Source organism: Peromyscus leucopus, chromosome 23, assembly GCF_004664715.2.
Source record: "Peromyscus leucopus breed LL Stock chromosome 23, UCI_PerLeu_2.1, whole genome shotgun sequence".
NCBI lineage: Eukaryota > Metazoa > Chordata > Mammalia > Rodentia > Cricetidae > Peromyscus > Peromyscus leucopus.
The window spans coordinates 13,313,360-13,340,868 of NC_051082.1; the positions used below are offsets into that span (position 1 = coordinate 13,313,360).

Sequence of the window (27,509 nt, forward strand, 5' to 3'; positions counted from 1 at the left end):
TAATGATACACAAAAGACAATGTATTTTCATTTCATTCATTTACATTGAAATGGCCACAGTGGGGGCAGGACAGATGTCTTAGCGGACAGGAGCACTTACTTGGCCTGTATGAAGACCTGAGTTCAAATGCCAAGTGACGAGCCAAGGCACCTGTCACCCCTGTGCTGTGGGAGACACAGGCGTAAGGATGACTGGCTAGCTACCAGGCTGGCCCTTGGTTCAAGGAGAGACCCTGTCTCGGGGGGGGGGGGGATAAAGCAGAGAACGACAGAGTGGAGCACCTGCCTCCTCTGGCCGCCATTGGGGCACACACACTGTCCCGGCTGGTTTTATGTCAACCTGACACAAGCTAGAGTTATCTGAGAGGAGGGAGCCTCAGTTGAGAAAATGTCTCTGTAAGATCAGGCTGGAAGGCATTTTCTTAATTAGTGATTTACGGGGAAGGGCCCAGCCCATGGTGGGTAGTGCCACCCCTGGGCTGGTGGTCCTGGATTCTATAAGAAAGCAGGCTGATCAAGCCATGGGAAGCAAGCCAGTGAGCAGCACCCCTCTGCATCAGCTCCTGCCTCCAGGTTCCTGTCCTGTTTGAATTCCTGCTTTGGCTTCTTCGGTGATGGACTACAATGTGGAAGTGTAAGCCGAATAAACCTTTCTTGTCCAACTTGCCCTAGGGTCATGATGTTTCATCATAGCAATAGTAACCCTGACTAAAGACACACACACATATACAGTAAATATATAAAGTAGGGGCTGGAGAGCTGGCTCAGTGGTCAAGAGCGCTTGTTGCTCTTCTGGAATATCTAGGTTTGATTCCCAGCACCCACAGGGTGGCTCACGACCGGCTGCAACTCCAGTTCCAGAGGATCTGCCGCCCTCTTCTGGCCCCCTCGGGTACTACACACATACCGTGCACAGACATACAATCGGGGCAAAACACCCATACACATGTGAAAACACAAAATGGAAACTTGACAATAATAGAAACCAGTCACAGTGACTGTGTTGGACGTTCCAGGATGAAAGTGTGCTCTGTGATCATCGGCACCATGCAGACAATCCTCTGGACTCCTGTAAGAGATGCCTTCTGATCCTTGCCTAGCAGCCGGGAAAATCTCCTCGGAGCAGAGGGAGTATTCCTGGTCCTCGCTCTCCCGTACCATCCCCGAGACTTCAGAGTCCAAGTCTTCCCTCCTCATCTCTGAAGTGCCTGTGTTTTACATGAAAAAGCGTTTCTAATTAGTAGGTCGGCCCCTCTTGAGTTTGATAAAAGCGGAGGAGAAAGAGATTTGATTAACCCAAGATCTTTTCAATTTGGCGGGTTCCACATGACTGAGGCTCGGCGCAGCCACCTCGGCTGCCGCATCTGATTACATCCTTTCTTTTGTGCCCCCAGTGGGTGCCTCTGGGGCTGGAGGGGTGGGGAGGGCCGGGGCTCAGAGGCCGCCACAGCCACCACGGTCATCTGGATGCTTGACGCGCGTGGCCCACCCAGGAAGGGAAAGCAACAGAGACCCCCACCGTCCTTAAATAAGACCACGTGTTGTTTGTTCAGCCTGAGATGGAGGCAGGAGGTTTGGGCTGGGCAAGGATAGAACTATTATCTAGAATGTCAGAGTCAGGGGGAGAGTCTATCACAGTCACTGCCTAATATGTGGGAAGGTCCGGTGTCTGCTTGCTGTCTCCATCGGGCATGTACACACTCCTGGGTTCCATTCCCAGCAGCACATAAACTAGACCCGGCGGGGCACACCCGAATCCCAGCGCTCAGGAGGTAGAGGCAGGAGGATCAGAAGTTCCAGGCCACCCTTGACCAGGTAGCACATTGGAGGCCAGCCTGAGCTCTGGGGAGACCCTTCGGAAACACAAAGAAGTTTCTCTGGGATGTTAGCTGTTCGGTCGCCCCACCAGCTCCTGCCTGATCATCCAGGTTGTGTCAGCTGATCCGGCCATCCTCCGGTAGAAGCTGGGCCTCTTCAACCAAGGCAGTGAGTTCAAGCTTCCTAACGCTGGGACCCTTTCATACGGTTCCTCACGCTGTGGTGACCCCCAGGCATGAAACTGTTTCCCTTGTTACTCTGTAACTGCAGTTTTGCTTCTGCTATGAATCGTGACACAAATATCTGTCTTCTGATGGTCTTAGGTGACCCCTGCGAAAGGGCCGTTCAGTCCCCCCCCAGGGGGCCGGGACCCACAGGTTGAGAACTGCTGATCTAAGGCTTCGTGTTCATTCTTCTTCTAAAAAAAGTCCACAGCATTTGTTCCCAGGCTCCCGTCACCTGCTCAAAGTACGGGGGAGTTTAAAAAAAATTAATAGTAGCTGTTAGTCTTTCTGACCCTCCCCGCTCTCTCCACTCCCATGAGGTGTGCACCCTCGACCCCTCCCCCCTCCATTCCCATGAGGTGTGCACCCTGGACAACCGCCGCCGCCCCCACCCCCCTCCCTTCTGTCTTCCTCTTCCCCTATTTTTCTCTTCATCTATTATAATAAACTCATTTCTGCCTGGATGCAGCGCCTGGGCTTTGAAAGATGTGTTGCCACCACCCGCCACTTCATCTGCCCAGCATCTGGCGAGCTGGGGGGGGGGTCCCCCAACGTGCAATATCGTAACAGTAGCCACTTGGTATGGCCCTGGGCCCAGGTAACAGGATTCCTATAGAGCTGAACAGGGCCCAGCCCCGACGGCTATAAATTCATGAGCGTGCCGGAGATGGCAGGAAAGGGTCCCAGTCCAAAGCATGATTCTAAGCCATGACAGCAAAGGACAGGAAATCGAGGATGACGGAGAGAGCCTCAGACACAGCCCGGCAGTGCCCTTGTTTGTTATAATTGTTTACTCCGGGGCCTTACTTTTTAATGATTTTTTAAAATGTGTGTGAGTGTTTGCCTACATGTATGTATATGCACCGTGTGCGTGCAGGGCCCTCACTGGCCAGAAGAGGGCATCAGATCCCCTGGAACTGGAGTTGCAGAGGATGGTGAGCTGCCAGGTGGGTGCTAAGAACCAAAGTCAGGTCCTCTGGAAGAGCAATGAGTGTTACTGCTCAGCCATCTCTCCAGCGCCTGATGACTTTCTGTTCACTTTACTGAGACTGGAACTCCAGGCGCTCCTGCACAGTGGGCAAGTGCTCCCCCTGAGCTCCATCCTCAGCTCCCGCACAGTGGGCAAGTGCTCCCCCTGACCTCCATCCTCAGCTCCTCACAGTGTGCAAGTGCTCCCCCTGAGCTCCATCCTCAGCTCCTCCACAGTGGGCAAGTGCTCCCCCTGAGCTCCATCCTCAGCCCCTCCACAGTGGGCAAGTGCTCCCCCTGAGCTCCATCCTCGGCTCCTGCACAGTGGGCAAGTGCTCCCCCTGAGCCTCATCCTCAGATCCTCACAGTGGGCAAGTGCTCCCCCTGAGCTCCACCCTCAGCTCCCACACAGTGGGCAAGTGCTCCCCCTGAGCCTCATCCTCAGATCCTCACAGTGGTAAGTGCTCCCCCTGAGCTCCATCCTCAGCTCCTGCACAGTGGGTAAGTGCTCCCCCTGCCCTCCATCCTCAGATCCTCACAGTGGGCAAGTGCTCCCCCTGACCTCCATCCTCAGATCCTCACAGTGGGCAAGTGCTCCCCCTGACCTCCATCCTCAGCTCCTCCACAGTGGGCAAGTGCTCCCCCTGACCTCCATCCTCAGCTCCTCCACAGTGGGCAAGTGCTCCCCCTGACCTCCATCCTCAATCCTTTGGTCACTTTTTGCTTGAGACAGGAGCTAAGTTGCTAAGGTTGGCCTGGTTCCTGGGGTTGCCAAGTCACTGACGCTTGAGACTACCTTTCTCCTGGGCCACCAGATCTCACACCACACTATACTGTCAACACACAGACCCCCAGCCTGGGAACAGATGCAGCAACCCAGCTGTGCCCATGACATTCATTCCTCACCTAGAACACAGGGGCTGTAGAAAACTCCAAAAGGGCGGGATGAAAAATCTCACCTCTTTCTATGTGTGTACGGGTGCACACGGGAGAGAAGGACCCGAGTGTGTGTGTGTTGCTGGGACTCGAACTCAGGTCCCCCCTTCACCACTGAGGCTTCTCTCCAGGCCATGCCCATCTTTTAATAAGTGTTGCAGATGGACTCGGGTGTCCGTGCCTCTATGGCAAACACTTAGCCGGCTAAGCCATTTTCTGGCTCCAACTCTCCCCTCCTTCAGCCCACCGCAGGAGTCCAGCAGAGTCCCTGAGGATGGCGGCTCCTGGTGTCAATGACATTGACCTGTGGGCTCAGCCACAAGGCCGATCAGGGTACCCAGATGCCCAGCAAAAGCTTAGCGTGTAGACCCAAACACAGACCTTCCTGAAGCTCCCTGAGGAGCTGCTTTGGCCTGGACTCCTACACCGGGGTCCCTGGTCCTCCAGGGTCCTCCTTGGCCTCCCAGGCACCGTGAGCTCGGAGGCCTGAACTGTCTGTCAGTCTGCGAGCTGAAGGCTGAGCAGCTAAGCAGACACAGACGCGAGAATTTATACACGGCCATCTGGGGAGGGTGGCCCGGAGCCAGCCCAGCCCGTGGGCATATGGAGTCATATGTTCTCAGGAGCAGAACCCAGCGCTGGCACCTGGCCACCTCTCCACCACCATGCCAGTGCCAGGCAACTCCCATTCCGGTGATGGTGGCCGGAGCTTGGGGCCAGGACACCTGGCCCTGTGGGCTGGGACTCTGGGTTGTTTTTCTAAGTGTTCATGTTCATCATAACCCCTTTCCTAAATCGGGGGTGGGGGGTAGTGCAACACCTGTACTCACGGCACTCGGGAGGTTGAGGCAGGAGGGCCGCCGTGAGTTCCAGGCCAACCGAGGTTACATAGTGAGTTTCCTGGCTATCCTGGGCTGCGTAGAAAAACTGTCTTTAAAAAAAAAAAATCCACGAAAGCCTCTCTCCCACCCTTCAGGGGGCCTCCCTTGGACCCAGCACTTGACTCGGAATCTAGATAGAAAAATGTCAGGTAGGGTGGACTTAAGAAACTACCAGGCCCAGTCTGTCTGTCTGTCTGTCTCTCTCTCTCCCCACCTGTAACTTGCAGATCTGATATGAGCTCTCAGCTACAGCTCTAGTTCTGTGCCTGCCTGCCGACCACCATGCCCCCCCCCCACCCCCACCCCACCCCCGCCATGGGTTCACCCTCTGAAACCGCAAGGGAGCCCTCCACTAAATACTCATTCATTTTGCCTTGGCCATCGGTGTCTGTTCACCGCAACAGAACAATTAACTAAGACGCTTCCTTAGCAGCCAGCTTGCAGACCCCCACCCCTGGCATTTCATAACCAGCTCTCACCAGCCTGGGTGAGCCACCCTCCCTGTATCCCCAGTTCTGTTACCTAAAACCCCCGGAGAAACTTCTGGAAAGACCAAAAAAACACGAGGACATGCATTCAGTAAAATCGCGGGACAGGAGGGTCTTTCCAAACCAGCCATGAAGAACTTCTGTTTCCATACGGGGGGCTTCCTCACCCTGCGACCCTGAGGTTCCTGCGGTGGTCCCCGTACAGAGGCGACATCCATGTCTTGGTCCCTGGGCTTCGGGTTGCCTGGGACAGATCAGAGGACAGAGCAGGGCAGAGCGTGGCTTCCAGGATGGCTCCTGGTGAGCAGCGGGCTGTGTGACACCGCCACCTTGTGGGGAAACGCTGACTAGCAACGCCGGGGAGTCCTGAGAGCCGCCTGCAGCCTGCAGCGCCCCCTGCTGGTCCAGTCCGAGACCAGCAGCCCGTGGCGCCCCGTGTTGGTCCAGCTCCATGGGCCGCTCCACACAGGATGGGGTGGCCGAAGACGTGTTAGGCTTGAAAACAAAATTGTTCCTTTCCCTCGGCCTCTCTAGACGATAAATTAAAATTCCCATGTGAGAAGACATATCATTTTTATTACCTGATTTCTTTTTTAATTTCATTTTACGTATGAGTGTTTTGTCTACATGGGTGACTGCTACCGAAAGCGAGTCAGAAGAGGGTATCCGATCCCCTGGGTCTGGAGTGATGGACAGTGGTGAGCCTCCATGTGGCGGTTAGGAATTGCAAGTGTTTTTAACTGCCCAGCCGTCGCTCCAGCCCCTATCACCTGATTCAAGGCTCACTGTAAAGCTGTGTGGCCTGGGTAGGAGAAGAGGCACCCGGGACACTGAGGACCTCCTCACCTATAGGCAACTGGTTTTCCATTTGGTAGAGAAAAAGTTGCCTTCAATGCACCGTGCTCAAAGCATCGGGCTGCCCTATGTAAAAAGTAAACACGGGAAATAAGATTTGTTCACTCACACTCGGCTCCTCCTACAAAATTACCTTGAAATGGATGATAGACAAAGGCAAAACCAGAAACAACAAAACATCTCAGAAGCAACCCAAGAAATGATCTTCACAGCTCAAGCGTGGGAAAGATTTGTGGCAGAGCACACGGAATCCCAACTTGTAAAAGAAAAGGAATCCTAGCCGGGTGGTGGTGGCGCACACCTTTAATCCCAGCACTCAGGAGGCAGAGCCAGGCGAATCTCTGTGAGTTCGAAGCCAGCCTGGTCTACAGAGATTCAGGACAGGCACAAAAACTACACGGAGAAACCCTGAAAGAAAGAAAAAGAGAAAAAGAATCCTGGTGCAAGTTGGTTTTAAAAACCCTCAAAACTCACTAAAAAGGAACTATCTTACCAGCCTGATTCAAGGCATGTGGTTCATGTCTGTGGCTGCGCCTCTTGTCTGTTTAAGGACTGTGGTCACCCCAGGCACATGCTGTCAGCTCAGCAGTGCTAAAACCAAGCAGCAATCTATCTTTTTCATTTTTTTCTTTTTTCTTTTTTTTTCAAGACAGGGTTTCTCTGTGTAGCTTTGCGCCTTTCCTGGAACTCACTCTGTAGCCCAGGCTGGCCTCGAACTCACAGAGATCCGCCTGGCTCCGCCTCCCGAGTGCTGGGATTAAAGGCGTGCGCCGCCACCGCTGCAGCCACCACCACCACCACCCGGCTTCTTTTTCATTTTTGTGCAGTGGGTCCTGGGAACAGAACCGTCTGCATCACCAGCCCCATGGAGGGCTCAAGCCCAGCCGTGTCTGAATTCTGTCTGTCGTCTCTCCCACATGGCTCCTCTTAGTTTCTTCCCTTCGTCCCTCCTTCCTGTTCCCACTGTACTCACAGGGAATGGTAAGCAGGCCTGTGGAAGCCTTCCTACTCTTGCAGACCCCGGCTACGGCCTGGGGATATTCCAAACATCTTTGTTTATACGAGCTGGATGATCCCCTGTGCAGCCGCAGGGGATCGAATCGGTCACTCACACGGCATCTACATACTGGAGACCAGGAGAAGGGCTGCCCTAGTGGCCCCAGAGAGAACAATCTGGAAGATCTATTGTCACACACGAAAACACCTTTTAAATGACCCCTTCGTGGTCTGCCGACCGTGACCTTAACTGTTCTGGCTCTATAGCCCAAACTAACTCTCTGACTCAAGACCATCCTCCTGCCTCAGCCTCCTGAGAGCTGGGGTTACAGTGTGCTACCACAGCAGGATTATGTCCTCAGGGTTCTGACAGTCTTCCCCTTGACTGAGGGACATCTGGGAGCCTCTCACATGGCAATCGTGGCCGGCGCTGGGCTGGACTGGGACGGGCCATCCTAAACTGTCAGCACAGGGCAACTCTGGTGAGCAGGGCTCTTGTTGTTTACTTCACCTACGTCTCCTCGTTTGTTTTTTGAAATACAATTTTTAATTGATCCATGTGTGCTGGGTGTTTATAACAAGCTCATATTATCTCTTTGAAAAAGATTAATACAGAAAGCTATGGACAGGTGGTGGTGGTGGTGGTGGTGATGGTGATGGTGGTGGTGCACACCTTTAATCCCAGCACCCGGGAGGCAGAGGCAGACGGATCTCTGTGAGTTCGAGGCCAGCCTGGGCTACAGAGTGAGATCCAGGAAAGGCGCCAAGACTACACAGAGAAACCCTGTCTCGAAAAACAAGCAAACAAACAAACAAAACAACAACAACAAAAGCTATGGGTGCCCAGTGTGGAAAAAAAGTTAAGTAGAAAGAAGAAAATTAAAATCGCCCCCCAGGCTAGCCCCACAGACTCCAAGGGGCCACTCTGAGAACAAGAGACTCAGTACCAAGGATGTGTGAGTCCAACATTCGAGGGGGCTGAGGCAGAAGGGCTGTGAGTTCAAGGCCAGCCTGGGCAACACAGGGAGATTATTATCTCCAAAAAAAAAAATTAACAAGGGGGTGAGAGGAATGACTGACTTCTCTTCCAGAGAACCTGAGTTCAATTCCCAGCACCCACATGGTGGCTCACAACCGTCTATAACTGTAGTCTGATTCCCTCTTCTGGTGTGCAAATGTATATACAGACAAAACACCCACATACATAAAGCACATAAATAATCTTTTTTAAAAATTGAAAACAGGTTGGAGAGACGGCTCAATGGTTAAGGGCACTGGCTGCTTTTTCAGAGGTCCTGAGTTCAATTCCCAGCAACCACATGGTGGCTCACAGCCATCTGTAATGAGATCTGGCCAGCAGGCGTACATGCAGGCAGAACACTGCATACATAATAAATAAATCTAAAAAAAAAAAAAAGAAATGTAAAATGTAGCTAGAGTTTTCCTGCCTTGCCCACAGTCAGGACAAATCCTTGTCACCTGCCAGTCCCACAGCCGCTCAGACCCAACCAAGTAAACACAGAGACTTATATTGCATTCAAACTGTATGGCTGTGGCAGGCTTCTTGCTAACTGTTCTTACAGCTTAAATTAATCCATTTCCATAAATCTATACCTTGCCACGTGGCTGGTGGCTTACCGGTGTCTTCACATGCTGCTGGTCATGGCGGCTGGCAGTGTTTCTCCCTGTCAGCCTTCCACTTCCCAGAATTCTCCTCTCTCCTTGCCCCACCTACTTCCTGCCTGGCCACTGGCCAACCAGTGTTTTATTTATTGACCAATCAGAGCAATTTGACATACAGACTGTCCCACAGCAGTAAAAAAAAAAGGAAAGGAGAAAGGAGAGGATGGATGGGTGGATGGGTGGGTGGATGAGGGTGGATGGGAGGATGGGTGGGTGGATGGATGGGAGGGTGGGTGGGTGGGTGGATGGATGGGTGGGTGGGTGGGTGGGTGGAGGGATGGATGAGTGGATGGATGGATGGATAATGGATGGGAGGGTGGGTGGGTGGGTGGAGGGATGGATGGGTGGATGGATGGATGGATGATGGATGGGTAGGTGGATGGGAGGGTGGGTAGGTGGGTGGGTGGACGGATGGATGCATCAACAAGTAGATGATTTTCCTTGTGGAGACTCAGATCCATCCTCCGATCCCAGGCTGTGGGCACAGACCGGACAGAGAGGGACATTCCTCCCTCTGCCAGGCCCCCAGCAGCGCAGAGCAGTGCAGTGCCTCCCCCTGCCGGCCGGCTGCGGAACTGCCTCTCCACATGGCCAGGACAGGGAGCCTTTCCTGGATTGGAGGAGGCAGAGCCCGCAATCTGCAGTACCTGGGTTGGGGCAGATGTGCCTTTCAAGGAGGTAGATCTTGCCTTGAAAAACATCAGCTGGCATTCAAGTCCAGCTCCCCAGGGATCTTTCTGGAAGCTCTCCGGTTTCCCATAGATCTTTCAAGCTTTATATTTAAGCATGTTGTTCCAGCATCAGGCTTGCTGTTTGTTGCTGTGATAAACACCGTGACCAAAAGGTAACGTGGGGAGAAAAGGACGTATTGTGCCTTACGGGTTACAGTCCGTCCTCTCTGGAAGCCACGCCCGGCAGGAAGCTGCGCATGGACTTGCTCTCAAGGGCGTGCTCAGGCAGCTTTTTTTTTTTTTCAAGCTGAGGATCAAACCCAGGACCTTGCGCTTGGTAGGCAGGCGCTCTACAGCTTTCTTATATAACCCAGGACCACCTGATCTGGAGTGGCACTACGCACAGTGGGTCCCTCTCCCCATCAATCAGCAATCCAGAAAATACCTCACAGACGTGCCCACAATTCAATCCAACGTGGGCAGTTCTTCTCCTGAGAGCGCCTCTTCCCACGTATCAAGTTGACAACCAGGATTACCCTTCATACAAGTCTACTACATCCAAACATCCCCCCCCAAAATCAGAATTTCAAGGCCAGGGTTTTGTTTTGTTTTTTTTTTTTTTTACTACATTTATTTTTCTCTAAGGATGGATACAAAAATATTCCTAAAACCGAAGCTTCTTGAAGAACCTCTTGCTCTGGCCTGTCTCATATAGTGCCCCAAACTTGACCGTGGCCTCCTGCCTGGCCTTGTGTCTCAGAGCTGGGTCTCTAACGCCATCCTTGTTGACAACAGTTTTGTCCAAGGGGATGTTCACAGAGCACCCGGTGGGCGTGAGGTGATTGTAGTCTCACACTTTCACAGAGGACTTGATCTTTGACCTCTTGGCGGTTTTTCTCCTTGCCTGTGGCAGCTGTGACTTTTCAAGGATGGCGGTTGATCCCGGCCACCAGAGCACGACTACAAGGACGCTCTGAGGTCATCAATTGGCAATCAAGTGCCAATCATCGATATTCTTCACGATGACGGCTTGGCATCCCAAGGGGCGTCCAGCCAGGACCAGCAGCCCTTTCCCTGGCTTCATGAACTTGCCCATTTCGACAGCAAGCAGCAGGCACCCAGCGGGAGGAAGGAAGCCCACTTCGGCTCTTACCCATCCTTCTAAGTGTGAAGGCAATACAGACCCCATCTTAGGGGAGGGCCACCATCTCAGACGACCTGCTGTACTCAGTTCCAGGAAGGACTCAGGAATGTGCCATGACAGCTCAAATGGATACAGCACAGTATGCTCCTGCAGACATCCTGTCTGTGGTTTACAGCCCTTGAAGACATCTAGATAATCCTGCTGAGCAGTCCAGATAATCCTGGTCAGCGGGTTGTGGTTCCCCACCAAAAGTCTAACCCAATGGTTCCGAATGTGGTTTCGCGCCCAAAGTCTAGACCAATAGTTTCAAAAAATCACCTTGCCCCATACCCCTTCTACCCAATCCCAAGTTGCCAATTCCTGACTTGTGGTTTTTCCCTACAAAAACTCTCTACACCTGGGCTCCTGGCCGCCACCACATTTCCTTCCATCTGCCGTGCGGTGGCCCAGGTTGAACCTGAATAAAAGGATCCTCATGTGCTTGCATGGAAAACCGGCTCCTTGGTGGTCTCGGGATTTTGAGAAACGGGTACAACATAAACAACCTGGCTACAGAGGGCTCCTAGGCTTTAGATTTTCCCCCAGAGTGAACTCTGCCACCGGAAAGAGTGTGTATGGACAGAGCGCACCGCAAAAACCACAAGGGACTCTCTGGCACTCGTGGAATTCTGGTGGGAGACCAGTGCTCGTAGAAATAAAGTCAAACCCCAAATCCAGAACTCAGTGAGGACTGAGAGCAAGAACAGGGGAGGGAGGCGGGGGCGGGTCATGAGAAGGAACAGAGGCCAACTTCAACCTAGGGGATAAATCACCTGAATTCTTCTGCCACCGCCACCACCCTTGGAGCCAGGGGTCTTTTAGCCAAGAGGAAAGACACAACAAGAAAGGCTGGAAGCACCTGGTGGTGGTGGCACATGCCTTTAATCCCAGCACTCGGGAGGCAGAGGCAGGCGGATCTCTGTGAGTTCGAGGCCAGCCTGGTCTCCAAAGCGAGTTCCAGGAAAGGCGCAAAGCTACACAGAGAAACCCTGTCTCAAAAAACCAAAAAAAGAAAAAAAAAAAGTAAGAAACAAAAAGAAAAGAAAACACTATCTGAGCTAGGTAGTGGTGGTGCACGCCTTTAATCCCAGCACCCAGGAGGCAGAGGAAGGATTTCTGTGAGTTTGAGGCAGGCCAGGGTTACAATGTGAGTTTCAGGACAACCAGAGCTACACAGAGAAACCCTATCTTGAAAAAAAATAAGTAAATAAAATAAAATACCATCTTGTACATGGAGGGTCAAGCAAACACTACCCATTGCCTACTCAGACCCACCCCTCCCACATTGTTTTTCTTTGTGTTTTGATTTAATTAATTTTTACATCTTATTTATTTGTGAGCATGTGATTCAACATATTTAATCACAGTGTGCGAAGTTGTCTCTGTTTTAACTCACCCGCCTAAGGCACCTTCTGATTGGTTCAATAAAGGGATGAATGGCAGGTGAGGATAGGCGGGACTTCCGGGAGAGAGAGGGGAACTCTGGGAAGAATCTGAGAGGCAGGGGATTCACCAGAAAGAGGTGGAGAAAGTCGGACAGGGAATTGAAGAGAGGTAACGAGCCATGTGGCAGAATGCAGATTAATATAAATGGGTTAATTTAAGTTTTAGGAGCTAGTTGGGAACAAGTGTAAGCTAAGGCCAAGGCTTCATAATTAATAAGAAGTCTCCATGTCATTATTTGGGAGCTGGCAGTCCAAAGAAAGTCCGACTATAAGCATGTGCGTGCGTGCGTGCTTGCGTGTGTGCGTTCACACTCATACAGAAGTCAGAGGACAGCTTGTGGGAATCTGTTCATCCTTCCACCGTGGTCACCAATCAGGTTCCAGGACTGAACTCAGATTGTCAGGCTGGGCCACAAGCCCCTTCATCTGCTGAGCCATCTCGACGGTCTCCCTTGTGTTTTGAGACAGGATCTCTCCCTGGGACCTGGGCCTCACCAGTTCGGCTAGGCAAGTCTCAGACCTCCTCCTGTCTCCACCCCCTAGGAATGGAATGCTGGCGCTTGCACACCACCATGCCTGGCTTTTTCTGTGGGTTGTGGGGATTGAACTCAGAACCTCATGATGGCATGCTGAGCATTTTTCCTGGTTGAGCCATCTCCCCAGATCAATGGACGCATCTTGAACATGTCCCCTGAAAAGAAAGCCCTTGACAAGAAGCAGATGGGCATGTAAAAATGCGTGATTCTGGGCCCCTGTTCAGGACCAGAAGCAGCTGGCTTTTTCCCTGTGTCTAAACACTCTGTGGCTCACTCTAGGGACATTCAGGGCATGGTGGCCTGCCCTGGGACCAGGTCCCTTCAGAAACCCCTGAGCCACCCCAAGGCCAGCCTGGCTACATTCCTTCCTTCCTGAAGCCCCGACGGTCTCCCTCCTCTCTCCTGTCTTCTTTTGCCCTCTGTGGAGAACCCTTGAGCCTGGCTAGGACTGTTGTTGGATTTTCTTTACTCTAGCCCCACATTGGAACACCAAAATATTGGTTGTTTTTACTTTTTTTGGGGGGCCACCACCCAGCTCCCAAATAAATCACTCACAGAGGCTTATTCTTAATTATAAATGCCTGGCCTTAGCTTGACTTGTTTCTTACCAGTTTTTCTTAAATCATTCCATCTATCTTTTGCCTCTGGGTTTTTTCCTTTTCTTAGTCCTGTATACCTTACTTTTACTCTTACTCCGTGACTGGCCCCTGGCATCCCCCTCTCCTTGCTCTCTTGCTCTTTCTTCCTTTTCTCCCAGAGTTCTCCTTCTGTTCATTCTCTCTGCCTGGCAGCCCCGCCTACCCTTTCTCCTGCCTCACTATTGGCCGTTTAGCTCTTTACTAGACCAATCAGGTGTTTTAGACAGGCAAAGCAACACAGCTTCACCGAGTTAAACAAATGCAACATAAAAGAACGCAACACACAGCACTCGGGAGGCAGAGGCAGGCGGATCTCTGTGAGTTCGAGGCCAGCCTGGTCTACCAAGTGAGTCCCAGGAAAGGCGCAAAAGCTACACAGAGAAACCCTGTCTTGAAAAACCAAAAAAAAAAAAAAAAAAAAAAAAAAAGAACGCAACACATCTTTGCATCATTAAACAAATGTTCCACAGAATAAATAAATGTAATACAGCTTAAAATAATATCCTACAGCATAGGACCAAGCAACTCTTTAGTGCAGGAGTTACCTCTTCAGTCCTCTGTCTTCCGTCCCTCACAAGTCAGCTATTTCCATCCACTTTTCCCCTGGGAGGCAAAATAGCTTTGGCTTGTCCTTTTGCCCCAATGAGAAAACTTACTTCTATGGGACCAGTCTTGACACCTACTGTGTGCCGGGGAGCAAGAACCTGAATGATTCTAGTCCTGGAAAATTCTAGAGAAAGAGATAACATTACCAGAGTGTAGCTAGAGTTTTCCTGCCTTGCCCACAGTCAGGACAAATCCTTGTCACCCGCCAGTCCCACAGCCGCTCAGACCCAACCAAGTAAACACAGAGACTTATTTTGCTTACAAACTGTATGGCCGTGGCAGGCTTCTTGCTAACTGTTCTTATAGCTTAAATTAACCCATTTCTACAAATCTATACCTTGCCACGTGGCTCGTGGCTTACTGGCATCTTCACATGCTGCTTGTCATGGCGCGGCTGGCAGTGACTCCTTCTGCCTTCCTGTTCTTTCTTTTCTCCTCTCTGTTAGTCCCGCCTATACTTCCTGCCTAGCCACTGGCCAATCAGTGTTTTATTTATTGACCAATCAGAGTAATTTGACATACAGACCATCCCACAGCACCAGAGACCATCATTCAGTCACTCAACAAACACTCACAGAACTCTGACTGGGTTGCTGGTTGCCGGAGGTATGTCTGGTCCCCCTTCCAAACAGGGTGACTCCAGAGGACTGCCATCGACAAGAGAGTTGGACATTTGTCATATGATCAGCCGGGACAAAATGGAATGTAGCCAACATTGTTCTGTGTCCCAAGAGAGCAGCCATACAGGAGTGATGACTTTCGCCGAGGTCCCTTGACTGATTCTTACTATAGAGGATGGCAGATAATGCCTGTGTGTCATCCAGGGGACAGCGGAAGGGTGACTGTGCCCCTACGAGAGACCTCCTCATGCTTGCCACCATCCCAGTCACTCATGGTTGGCAGCATCTGGGGACATTTTGGTGGCAGCCATGTGGCAAAGGGAAACTGCTCCTGGCAGCAGTAAGTGGGGACCACAAAAGTGGTTCCTCGTCCCACCACAGCCAGGAAACACTGTCCCCGCGTGACCACAGAGCTGAGGCCACCAGCCCGCGTTCCCGGGCTCAAAGGCCCACAGAGGGTTGGCTGGAGACCTGTTGAAAGGCCCTTCACCCCATGACCTCAGGCCGCATGACTGAGGAGCAGAGCACGGCCTTTATATAGATCAGAGGCCTCGGAAACCCGCCGTTTTGTCGTGGTTCCAAGTTCCTCAGTGAAGGGGCTGTAGGCAGGTCAGGCCACAGCTGTCGCTGGCATCTGGGTCTCACCCGGAGGACAATGCCCTGGAATGCCAGGCACTCCGGGACAGCCGCCCGAGGAGATCTGAAGGGCACTGTGAAAAGAGGACCTCCTGAGATTTCCTTCCTCTCCAGCCGGTCAGCCCAGGCTGAAGATGCGATGGGAGAAAAGGCCACCAACAGTGTCTGGCTCCCAGGGGGACCTCGCCTCCAGAGTGGGGGGACAGTGGGGACATCTGGATCCCAGGCCACAGGGAAGTGCACAGATTGAAACCTCAGCAACCCCGGGGCCAAATCCAGTGTTGCCCAAGGCAGAGCTCTGCTCTGGCTGCGAGGCCGACAGAAAGGATCCTCTCGGACCCTCAGTTTTATTCATCTGGAAAATGGACCCGATATGAACACCTGCCTTAGGGTGTGGTTTGGGGTGAAGTAGACAGGGAGGAGTCTGGGGCGTGCCTGGCATGCTGGGAGAGGTGGGCACGCTGGTGACAAGCGCTTGTGGTCACTGGGACCTCAGTGCAGGAAGGTCACCGTCCAGAGGCTGGGGATGCCACAGCGTGAAGCCCTCGTCCTGTCCTGAGGACCCAGCACAAGCCATACCGTCTCTTCTAGGGCCTAGGGCACGTCCGTTTGAACTCAGCCGGCCCGGAGCATCCGTCTTCAAGGGTGGAGTGTCCGCGGCCTGGTGTGGGAAGTGGAGCCAGGAAGACAGAAGAGAATAATCTCAATTTCTCTCTATCCTCACCGCCGCTGTACGTGTGTGTATGTGTCTGTCTGTCTGTCCGTCCTCCCACAGCTGGATCTGCACAGGTCACCTGCAGCCACAGCACAGAGTAAAGTACCTGTTAGCTCTGGCCCGCCACCGATTGACGACAACCGTGTTCTAGGACGAGCGCTACCTGCTTGATCATAGGGTGAGGATGCCAAGGTTTGGGGTCTGGTGAAGTCATCTGTCCAAGGTTCCCCCCCCACCCCCCACGGAAAGCTGATCTGGAACCCCAGCATCCAATGACTGTAGCTCTCTAGGAGGTCAAAGTCAACCGCTAAGCAATTTTGACAGTCAGGCAAGGAGAGGGGAGGCGTCCAGAGGGGCCATCAGGGTGGGACGCAGAGGAAAGAATCGGAAGAGTGTGTGAAGTGTGGGGGGTAGGGTGGTGAGGGAGGGGAGACCCCGCAGTAATCGGGAGCCACACCCATGGGTAGGATCTAGGGCAGGATTAGAGGGCACTGTGTTCCCAAGGCATCATAGGAGCAGACTAGACAAACCTTTTGTCAAGGGCTGGACCAAGATGGCGGCGGGGGGGGGGGGGCAGGGCTTTGGGTCTGGGAATCCAGGGAGTGGGAGAGTTAGAAATGAAAGAAAAAAAAAAGAGTTGGGGATCAGAGAGGCACAAGAAGGACCTCACACTGCGGGGCTTCTGAGTTCACCCAGTGTCGTGCGTAAGAGCCTACTTGGCTGAGCGCGGCTGTGCCCAGGAGCGTTCTAGAATGTTGAAGGCAGTGCTGTGTGCCCACCTGCTAGGGGGAAACTGAAATACAGAGCCAGGGGGGCCTGGCAGAGCAGCACTCAGTGCCCAGTGGCCCCCAGTGTGTGGGGGGGGCTAATCGACCTCCCTTTATTCCCCCCACCCCCTCCCCCGCAAGTTGGAACGGCTCCTTCCCCAGGGGTAACTGTCACCAACACCTTCAGAGTCTTGACAGGAGGAGATAAGCTATCCTTGGTGACAGCAGCCATCAGCCACAGCTCTAGGCTGGCAGGGCCTTCCTTCTACAAAGCCCAGACTCCATCACCCTCTTTTTTTTTTTTTTTTTTCGAGACAGGGTTTCTCTGTGTTGTTTTGGTGCCTGTCCTGATCTCGCTCTGTAGACCAGGCTGGCCTGGAACTCACAGAGATCTGCCTGGCTCTGCCTCCTGAGTGCTGGGATTAAAGGCGTGCGCCACCACCGCCCGGCCGTTTTCTCTTTTTAAATGTATTTTAGTCTTTTTAATTATATGTATGCGTGTCTGCGTGTGGATATGCCCGTGAGAGTGCATTGCTCTGGGAGGCCAGAAGAGGGCGACACATCCCTAGAGCTACAGTTACAGGCAGTTTTGAGCTTCCTTGCTTGGGTGCTGGGACTCAGACTCAGTTCCTCTGGAAGAGCAGTGAGTCCTAATTAACATCCAAGCCCTCTCTCCAGCCCTTTTTTTATTTGTTTGTTTATTTTTTGCCAAAGCTAGGAGAACCTCCAGCCCCCATCTTCTCTTACTGTTCCTACTCTGACATCCCGGCTTCAGACATCTCCCACCCCAGGGCTCGCTCACTCCTAAGTTCAGAAAGGAAACTGTGACTTTAACAGGCCCCCAGCTGTGGTGAGCTCCATCCAGGGCCTGAGGCCAGTAGAATGGGTACCCTCTTTGCATGGCTGTCTTCAAAAGCACTGTGAGCCCAGGTGGAGATATCCGGTCCAGGTTCAGACACAGGCCTTGACCGTGGGTCTCCATGGCACCCACAACCTGTGCAAAAAGGGCCCTCTACTTCCAAGCTTGCCCCTGCCCCCCCCCACCATCAGACCAATCCCCAGGCTCTTCGTCCCAACAGGAGTCCCCAGGTCAACACCCACAAAATAATCACACCCACAAAATAATCTGACTTTGTGCTTGTGACAACCCCAAGAGGGTAACATCATTATCGTGCCCACTCTACAGATGAGCACACTGAGGCTCAGAGAGGTCAAAAAAAAAAAAAAAAAAAAAAAAAAAAAAAAACCTACCTGACGTCACACAGCGGCCCCATGCCCAAGCAAGAAGAATCAAAGGTGAATATTCCCCCCGACTCCCGTCTAGCAGGTGACAAATGCTTAGTCACAAATGCTTTGGTCTGCGGGCCCAAGTCCTCTGTCTCCACCTCCCTAGAAGCCCAGTGGTCTGAGTCACTTCACTGGGTCTCTTCTTACTAAGCCACTAATCCCATGTCAGGGGCCCCATCCTCATGACCTCCTCTGACCTAGGTCACCTCTCACAGACCCCCACCTCCTAGTGCTACCAAATGTGGATTTGGGGATTAAATTCCCAACCTGGGAACTTCAGCGAGACATTTAAACCCCAGCATCCCCTGACTCCTGGTGTACCCCGGATCCTGCACACAGTAGGGCTCAGATAAATGCCTAAAGTCCTCAGAATGGGGGTAAAACCATTTTTGTGTTTATAAATATGATTTACATTTTCTGTTCTTCTCATCTCTTAAAATTGTCAGTGGGTAATTTTCTGTGTGTGTCTGTGTGTGTGTCTGTGTGTCTGTGTCTGTGATTGTATGTCTGTGTGTCTATCGCGTGTGTGAGCATGTGTGCAATGTGTACATGTGTGTGCTCACACTCAAGTAAGTTCAGGTACCTGTCATGTACACCTAGGTGCCTGTAAGAAGCCGGAGGTCAACCTTGGGGGTCATTTCTCAGAGGGCATCTATCTTATTTTTTGAGACAGGATCTCTCACTGAGGCCTGGGACTCACTGTTTTTAGGCTGCACTTGCTGGCCAGCAAGCAGAGAATTCCTTCTGTCCATCTCCCCTGAGATGGGCTCTCAGGCCCACACCGCCCCTGCCCAGTCTTTATGTGGGTTTCTGGGGTAGAATTCAGGACCTCATACTGAGCCATCTCCCCAGCTCCTGCATGGAGAAATATATGTATATGCACACTATTCAATAGAATTGGCCTTTGTTTCTTTTGGGGGTCAGGAAGTATTTCCCTTTTGTTATTTGGTGCATATGTTTTCACGAATTTAAGCTTTTTTGTTGGTGATGGTGGTGGTTTTTGGAGACAGGGTTTCTCTGTGTAGCTTTGCGCCTTTCCTGGAACTCACTCTGTAGACCAGGCTGGCCTCGAACTCACAGAGATCCGCCTGGCTCTGCCTCCTGAGTGCTGGGATTAAAGGCGTGCGCCACCACCGCCCGGCTTCGAACTTAAACTTTATTGTTGTGACTCCCTGTGAGGGACACTGAACAGCCAGAAAAGTCAGAGGCTGTGCTGATGGGGTGTGAGCCCAGGAATGCTGGCAGCTGCCGGGGAGCGGGGAGGGGTGAGGAAGAGACTGTCCCCACATCCACAGCGGGACGCAGCCCTCTGTCCGATTTCTATTTCCGAGCACCAACCCTGCCAGGTAGCAAGCTTGGCTGCTCCCGACCACCGGGTTTACTGCTGTATTTTTGTCACGGCGGTGGGAAATTGATACCCTCGCTTTGTGCTTGGTTGTTCTGGAGTTTCTGGCTCCTGATTCCTGTGCTCAGCGGGTCTCGGAAACTTCTAGGCTGCAGACATCTCACAATCAGCAAGAATGTGGGGCCACAGGGTGGGTGTCACCTAAGAGCCTCGGGACAGAGCAATGTCAGCCCCTGTGCGTCTCCGCCATGAACTGTGAGGAGGAAGCTGAGTCCCCTGCATGGACCCACCCCGGGGTCTCCCCAGCATCCTCCCTCCAGGACCCGGCCTCTGACTGGGGAGTTCAGAAATCTTATATCTCCATGTGGCTCTGTGTCCTAGCTGAGCTACCATGATCCTGGAATCCTCTGGTCTCCTTCACTGAGTTCATCAGCCCAAGGGGGGCAGTTAGTTAGCACGTCCATGTTTAACAGAAGGAACAGGCGCCCGCAGAGGCCGAGGAGGGCCGAGGAGGGCCGTGGAGGGCCGTGGAGGGCCGTGGAGGGCCGTGGAGGGCCGTGGAGGGCCGTGGAGGGCCATGGAGGGCTGTGGAGAGCCGTGGAGGCTCAGGTTCTGAGGCCCTCAGGCCAGGGGTCTTTCACCAGAACACCAGAATGTTTCCCACACAGCAACGTAAACCAGCTCCTCAGACAACGCAATGGAAACGTGGCCCACGGGGACAGGTCACCTCTGCGGGCCCAGGGCTCAGGGTCACGCCTGACCTCATCCTCCACCCTCACACAACCATTGTGAATTAAACTCCTTTCTCAGCCACCACGGCTCCTGGCCAGTCCCCTGTGCCTCAACACAGTCTCCGGAAGCCAGGGGAATGGGGTTTTGTTCAATTGGTTGTGTTTTGTTTTGTGGACAGTCATGTAGCTTAGGCTGGCCTTGAACTTGAACTCACTATATAGCCAAGGATGACCATGAACTCCTGATCCTCCTGCCTCAGTGTCCTGGGTGCTGGGTAACAGGTGTATGTCACTTCCTTTCTCCTTTCTTTCTTTTATTTTTATTTATTTATTTATTTATTTATTTATTTATCTATTTATCTATTTATCTATCTATTTATTTAGTGTGTGTGTGTGTATGTGTGTGTGTGTGTGTCTGTGTGTCTGTGTCTGTGTGAGTGAGTCAGATCCCCTGGAACTGAAGTTACAGACACAGATGAGCTTCCATGTAGGTGCTGGAATCGAACCCAGGTCCTCTGGAAGAGCAGCCAGTGCTCTTAACTGCTGAGCCACCTCTCCAGTGCTCCCCTTCTTTCTCATAGCAGCATGTGGCCACATGCTGGTGCCCCACAGAGAGAGACCATCTGGGCCCCGGAAGGAAATGACTGATGGTCACTTCCCGAAGGCTGGGCTGCCGGGTCTCATCCTTGTCATCCCAGCACTCAAGAGTAGGAGGCGGAAGGATCAGGATTCCAAAGTTAGCTACGTAGTGAGTTCAAGGCCAGCCTGAGTACAAGAAATGAAAGAAAAAACCCTGGATTTCCTTTTTGTAGTCTTTGAGTTCAAGGCTAACCTCGGCTACATACCAAGTTCAAGGCCAGCCTGGGCTACCTGAGACCGGGTCTCAAAAAGAAAAGGACACACTCTGGTCCTCCCAGCACTTGGGGGACAGAGGCCACTCCACCACTGTCCCCAGCAGCGGGCCTGCCTCTCTGAGCTCATTTTTTTTTTTCCATATCTCTGAGGTGGACACCCAGTGGCTAAGGTGACCTCGCTCCCATGGGGTGGCTGGAGACTTGAGTGTGTGGTAGTTTGCCATTTCCTCAGTCGGTCAACAAGTGCCTGCCGCCAAGAAGCTTTTTGGCCAAAGTCATGGGACCAAGAGAGGCGAGCGAGAAGACCCCACCCTTGGGAGCTGGCTGTCCATCACACCGCCGGCTCAGAAGAGGGAACACTGAGGGTCGGGTCGGGGTGGGGGGGACCCCAAAGCAGAGAAGGGAGGCAGAGGACGAGGGTGGGGGACGTTTGAGCAAAGACGGGGTGCACAAGAGACTGCTCAAGATGCGCAGGTGCAAAGGCCTTGAGGTACCAGGGAGCCTGGATACAGGGCCGAATGCTCCCACTTCCTCCTCCTCCTCCTCTTCCTCCGCCTCCTCCTGGGTTCCTTTTCCCGTTAGACAATGACAGGCACAGAGAGAGCATCACTCCCAGGCCAGGCCCTAGCCGCTGTCTCTTTAACCTTGAGGGCATTTTCGGGTCTCACGTGTCAACCCAGGCGGTGGCGCGGCGGCTCTTACTTCAGAAGAACGGCATGGGGTGGGGGGGCTTAGGTGGCCTCTGCCTCACCTACAACTGCCAAAAGTGGTCATGGGGTTATTTTTAACCCCGGGGAAAGAGGTATTTATTGTTCCACAGCAGAGGCGGGCCAGGAGGCTCCACGAATTCTCCAGAGGCAGCAGCCAGCTCCAGGCACCATGGTGAGTGGCCAGTGACCATTGAGGGAAGATGCAGGGTGAGCAGCCAAGAGGCAGCCCCCCCAGCCAAGGACCCCGCTGGAACGGGAAGGAGGCTCTCACAAGACCCCCAGCCCTGGATGGATGAGCACCTTGCACCAGCCATGCGTGGGGACTCCACTCAGTGTCCCCAAGGAGCCACAAAGAGCAGGCTACCCGGGGGACTTGCAGAAATCGAATACAAGAGAGGGAGTTTTGGGGTTTGGTTTGGGTTTGGGTTTTTTTTGTTTTTGTTTTCCATTCAGGCAGCCAGGAAAAGAGTTTTCTGGTTCTATCTCTTGAACTTGCCCATGTTAAAAGGTTCGCCCCTGTAGTGTCGGATAGGGGTCAGTCTCTCAGAACAGGTGGTCCCCAACTGTTCGCTAGTCAGAGACAGCCGGTGGCTAGGGGCACAGACTGTGTGAGTTTCTGTGGCTGTGTGACCTGGCCTGAGTGACTTACCCTCTCTGGGCCTCCAGTTCCTGTCTCCTTGGTGGACCAGAGAGAGCTTCAGGTAATGTTCGAATGCTTTTAGGTTCGTTTTCTCTCTCCTGCTGTCCGGGCAAAGGAGACCCACTCACCAGGTGACTGGGCCTGGCCCAGGGCTCAGCGGTGTCTAATGGGTGCCTCCTCCCCAGGCACCGAAGAAAGCCAAGAAGAGGATAGAGGGCGGAAGTTCCAATGTGTTCTCCATGTTTGAGCAGACCCAGATCCAGGAGTTCAAGGAGGTGGGTGTGGCCGGCCCCCTTCCCCAGATAGAAGGACACCGAACCCGGGAAATGACCTGCGTGCTCACATGCCAGGCTCATCCAGACACGAACCCCTAGACAAAGACTTGGTCTTAGTAACTTCTGTGGATTATCGGGGGCTGGGGGGGGAGCGTACCCCCTCCCTGACATGCAGGGAATTTTCCAGAAAGGCACAGAACAGAGTAGGTGCTGGGCATCCCCCAGCCTGCCCTGGCGATCCCTGCTCAGGGCAGATTCCCACCCACACTTCATCAGTCTGTGTCCTAAGATCTCAGTCGCTCCTGTGCTTTGGGGCGGGGGGGGGAAGGTGAGTGACAGAGAGGAGGAGAGAGATGGGGGGGTGGGCAAGTCCTTCCCGATTCTCTCCTGCCTGGGATCCTGTTGAGCTGGGCCGGGCAGCATGGCCATCCGTCCGTGTCCATCAGTGTCTCATCCCTGCGTGTTAACCGTGGAGAACTTCCTTTTCCATCCGCCAAAGCGGGCAGGCAGGGCCGCCTCGGACAACTGAGTGCGGTTCTGTGTGACACCTGTTGCCCTCGACCGGGGCGGGGGGGGGGGGGGTGACGACACGACACTGTGCCTTGCTGTCTGTACCTCTGATCCTAACAGAAGGGTAAAGTGAAGCCACTGGCCAGGGCCAGAAGGACAGGCTCAGAAGCCATGTCCCGGCAGTTGCCAAGTGGTCCTCACTGCCACCTGGCCCTTGGTGCGTGTGTGTGTTGGTGTGTGTGTGTGTGGGGGGGGAGTGTCACAGAAGCACTTTTAGACAGGTTCTAAGATGGTACCTGATAACTCAGAAGGCAGGAACACCACCTCCTGCGGGTCACCGAGAAACCTCAGGACACCCCTGTCACCCCCAAAAAGGAAACTTGATGCCTTGTGGTCCGTTCCCTCCCGGAGCACCCCGGCAGCCAGTGGCCACGTTCCATGTTGGTGGACTTGCTTCCTCGGTGAAATCCTGCCTTGAGGGTCTCATCCTGGCTGTGACATGGATCGAAGCTCTGTTCCTTTTCAGGGTTAAACCATATTCCGTCCGTGTGATCCTCAATATCTCATTCCTCTCTTGAAGGATGTTAGGGTGTACCTGGGGCTCTCCTGCCTCAGAATGTTCTGGACAGGGTTTTGTTTGTTTCGAGACAGGCTTTCTCTATGTAGCCCTGGCTGTCCTGGATCTCGCTCTGTAGCCCAGGCTGGCCTCGAACTCACAGAGACCCGCCTGCCTCTGCCTCCGAGTTGCTGGGATTAAAGGCGTGCACCACCACCGCCCGGGTCCATGTCTTTGATTCTCTAGGCTGGAGCCTAACAGGGAGACTTGTCGTTAAATCAACTCAGGCTGTTTTCTAATCCTTCGGTCCACTCTATGCTGTGGACCCTGAAGTTCCCAGAACCCCCCCCATCCCTACCCCTCACCTCCCCATCCACCCCTACCCCCGCACCCATGCCCACCCTCAGCTGAGCCGTCCCTTCTGCACAGGCCTTCACAATCATGGACCAGAACAGAGATGGCTTTATTGACAGAATGACCTGAGAGACACATTTGCTGCCCTAGGTATGTGGCACGGACCCTGTACAGGGGTTGCCTTCCGAGCCAAGGTGGGGTGGGGGTGGGGGGGGTGGGGGGGGTAACGGGCACCAAAAGAAGCCAAGAGCCCATCTGTCAGCTGCCACCGGCCTTTGGGAGTAACTCCAGTGGCCTTTGCATGCCTCTCCTTTCCATTTAATCCAGGGTGTGTGTGGGAGTGGCAGGGGGTGGAGGGGGATGGGGGTGGGGGGTGGCGCCAAGGGTTGGAGACAGAGATTTTATAAAACATTCCTGGCTCATAACAGAAAATTCAAACTACTCAGAAAAGAGTAAAGGAGGAAACAGAATTCCCCAGAAGGCTATGCTCCGGTCAAGACTTGAGTCTCAATCCTTGTCTGCTTGTCAAGTTACTGGGTCACCCCGTTTGGGATTTTGGCTTATGTAACAGCTCACCAGTGTGAGCCTGCCTCCCGGCTCCCCCTGCTCTCACCCTCAGAACTCAGGCCCCCAAGGACAGCTCAGGGAGTCGTGGGCCGCACAATTCACCTTGTGGCTGCTCCAGCTTTTTATTTTTAAAAAACGTAGTCTTCAGGAGGGGACGGCTTTGACTAGTTTACACAAAGACGGGGTGCCGGGGCAGAACACCTCAACTGACAGGCATTTCTTACCTAGTTTAGAGGTTTCGGGCCTGAAGACATTATTTATTCATTTAATTGAGCTCAGGTCTTGTGTAGCCCAGGCTAGCCTCAACTCCCTATGTAGCCAGGAAGACCTTGAACTTCTGGTTCTCCCTAGTGCTTAGATTACAGGCATTTGCCACCACACCTGGTTTATGTGGTGCTGGGGGTGGGACCCGGGGCCTCATGAATACTAGGAAACACTTAATCCCCTGAACCGTGTCCCCAGCCTTGAGGGCACTGTTTTAGCCATCCCTCTCCACGTCAAAGGCTGGCTAGCTGCTAGAGAACACTGCTGGGAACATCTGCCCTAGGTCTGTCTGTCTGTCTGCCTCTCTCTGTCTCTGTCTCTGTCTCTGTCTCTGTCTCTCTCTCTCTCTCTCTCTCTCACACACACACACACACACACACACACACCTCTGTCCCTGATGGTTCCCAGACCAGCTTCCTGGAAGCCGGATCACAAGGGCCACCGCTGTCCCCTCCCAGCTCTGAACCCTGGCGTCTCCCACTAGGACGCGTGAATGTGAAAAATGAAGAGATCGATGAAATGATCAAGGAGGCTCCAGCCCAATTAACTTCACCGTGTTCCTCACGATGTTTGGGGAGAAACTTAAAGGTGAGCTTGTGTGTGTGAGCGTGTGTGTGTGTGTGTGTGTGTGTGTGTGTGTGTGTGTGTGTGTTCACCTCTGGGCATGAATTAAGCTCTAGAAGAGACAGCATGGGCGAAAGGTGGGCAGCTCACAAGTGGGAAAAGAGCCACTGAAAAACCAGCCGTGGAAGGGCTGGAGAGACGGCTCAGTCGTTAAGAGCACTGGCTGCCCTTCCAAAGGACCCCCCGGGTTCACTTCTCAGCTCCCACATGGTGATTCACAACCACGTGTAACTCCGGTTTCCAGGGGACCCAATGCTCTCTCTGGGCACCAGACACACATGTAGTGCACAGACAGACATGCAAGCAAAAGACTCATACACATAAAAAATAATAATAAAAATAGCATAAAAAACAGGGGCTGCTGGTTCAGCTGTGGAGCTGTTTCCAGCAGGGGCGCTGCTCCAGCACAAGTGTGGAGGGGGAGAGTGTGTGTGTGTGCGCGCGCACAGAGGGTGTGAGAAGTGTTCCTCTAGCTAGGGTCACTCCTCCAGCAGGGGTCACTTCTCCAAGCAGGGGTCACTCCTCCAGCAGGGTCACTTCTCCAGCAAGGGGCTAGTTCCAAGTCCTCTACCCAGTCTTGGGCTGCTGATGCACTTCAATTACTGACATTTTTGGTAGCACCTGAGTGGCTGGCTCTACCTTTTACCCCGTCAGGACATGGCGGGTTCAGAGAGAGAAAGCCAGCTTGCTTGGCGCTCCCCGCAGCCCACAGGGTCCAAGAGTCACGATGCTCAGTCTTATTCTCGAAGCCTCTCTTGGATTTGACTTCCTGTTGTCGCCTCCGCCTTCTCTAGAGATCTTGTTCTTATTTACGTATATATGAGCGTGCACAGCACATGCGCGCAGTGCCACGAGGGGCAGAAGAGTGGGTTACAGGAAGTTGTGAGCTGCCAATGTGGGTGCTCCAGAACAGCAAGCCAATCTCCCCAGGCCTCTTGCAAACCCAGATCTCCCTGAGGGAAGTGCCCTGGCCCTGGCCCCTGTGGCTCAGGGGGACCTGGGTCTGCTTGCTGCGGCCCCGACAGATGGGTGAGCCGACCTTCTCTTGCAGGGGCTGACCCCGAGGAGACCATTCTCAACGCATTCAAGGTGTTTGACCCTGAAGGCAAAGGGTCGCTGAAGGCTGACTAGTGAGTGGCTTCTGAGGGAGCGGGGTCCCACGTTCCACCCCCGACATATGTCACCATCACCTGCTCTCTCCTCTCCTGCAGTGTCCGGGAGATGCTGACCACACAAGCAGAGAGATTCTCCAAAGAGGAGGTACAGGGTCCCCAGGTCCCACTGCCCAGCTCCCTTCACAGAAGCTCTGTCTCACTCGTGTGTACATCACCCGAGAGAACCATCCCCCTCATCACTCATGAGACTTTAGACTTTTACCTCACTGTGCCTCAGTCTCCCCACCTGTCAAGATGGATGAGAACAGAATCCTCTGCCACACACCACGGGCCTCCGTGGTGTTCACAGTGCACAGTACCATCACAGGGCCAGGGCACAATGTCTTTTGGTTTACAGCGAGCCAGCCAGGCCTCCACTGCCATCAGAGAAGCTGATACAGGAAGATTGTAGGTTTCAGGCACAGGCGAGTTCAAGCCCAACCTGGGCAACTTGGTAAGGCCTGTCACCAAATAAGAAATGGACAAGGCGGGAGCGTAGCTCAGAGTTAGAGCACTCGCCTGGTTCCATCCTCAACACTGAAAGATTGAGAAGGAGTCGGGTGGGGTGGGGAGGACCAATAGTAACCATTCAAACCTGTGTGTGGGGTGGGGGGTGCCTTTTAAGACAGGTCTCAGCTGGCAGCCAGTGTAATCCCAGTACTCGGAGCAGAGCCAGGCAGATCTCTGAGTTCGAGGCCAGCCTCTACAGAGTGAGATCCAGGACAGGCACCAAAACTGCACAAGAAAACCCGTCGAAAAAACAAACAAAAAGACACGCACAGCCCTGGCTGACCTGAACTTGCTACTTAATCCAGGTGACTCTAAATGCCCAGGCCTCTTGTCTCTGCCCACCCTGTCCTGGGATCCCAGGCACCATTATGCCTGCTTCATCCAATACTTTTTTTAAACAGGAGACTGCATGTAAAATAACCCACCTTGATTTTCTGGTTTCCCTCTGAGAAGAGGACCTC

The 27,509-nt window shown here is 53.2% G+C and overlaps 2 pseudogenes; one reads left to right on the forward strand and one right to left on the reverse strand.

Annotated features, from left to right (window-relative positions):
* Positions 1 to 10,174: 10,174 nt before the first annotated feature.
* Positions 10,175 to 10,873, reverse strand: LOC114681900 (annotated as a pseudogene).
* Positions 10,874 to 21,657: 10,784 nt separating this feature from the next.
* The window catches only part of LOC114681912, a 10,845-nt pseudogene continuing 4,993 nt past the window's right edge, over positions 21,658 to 27,509 (forward strand).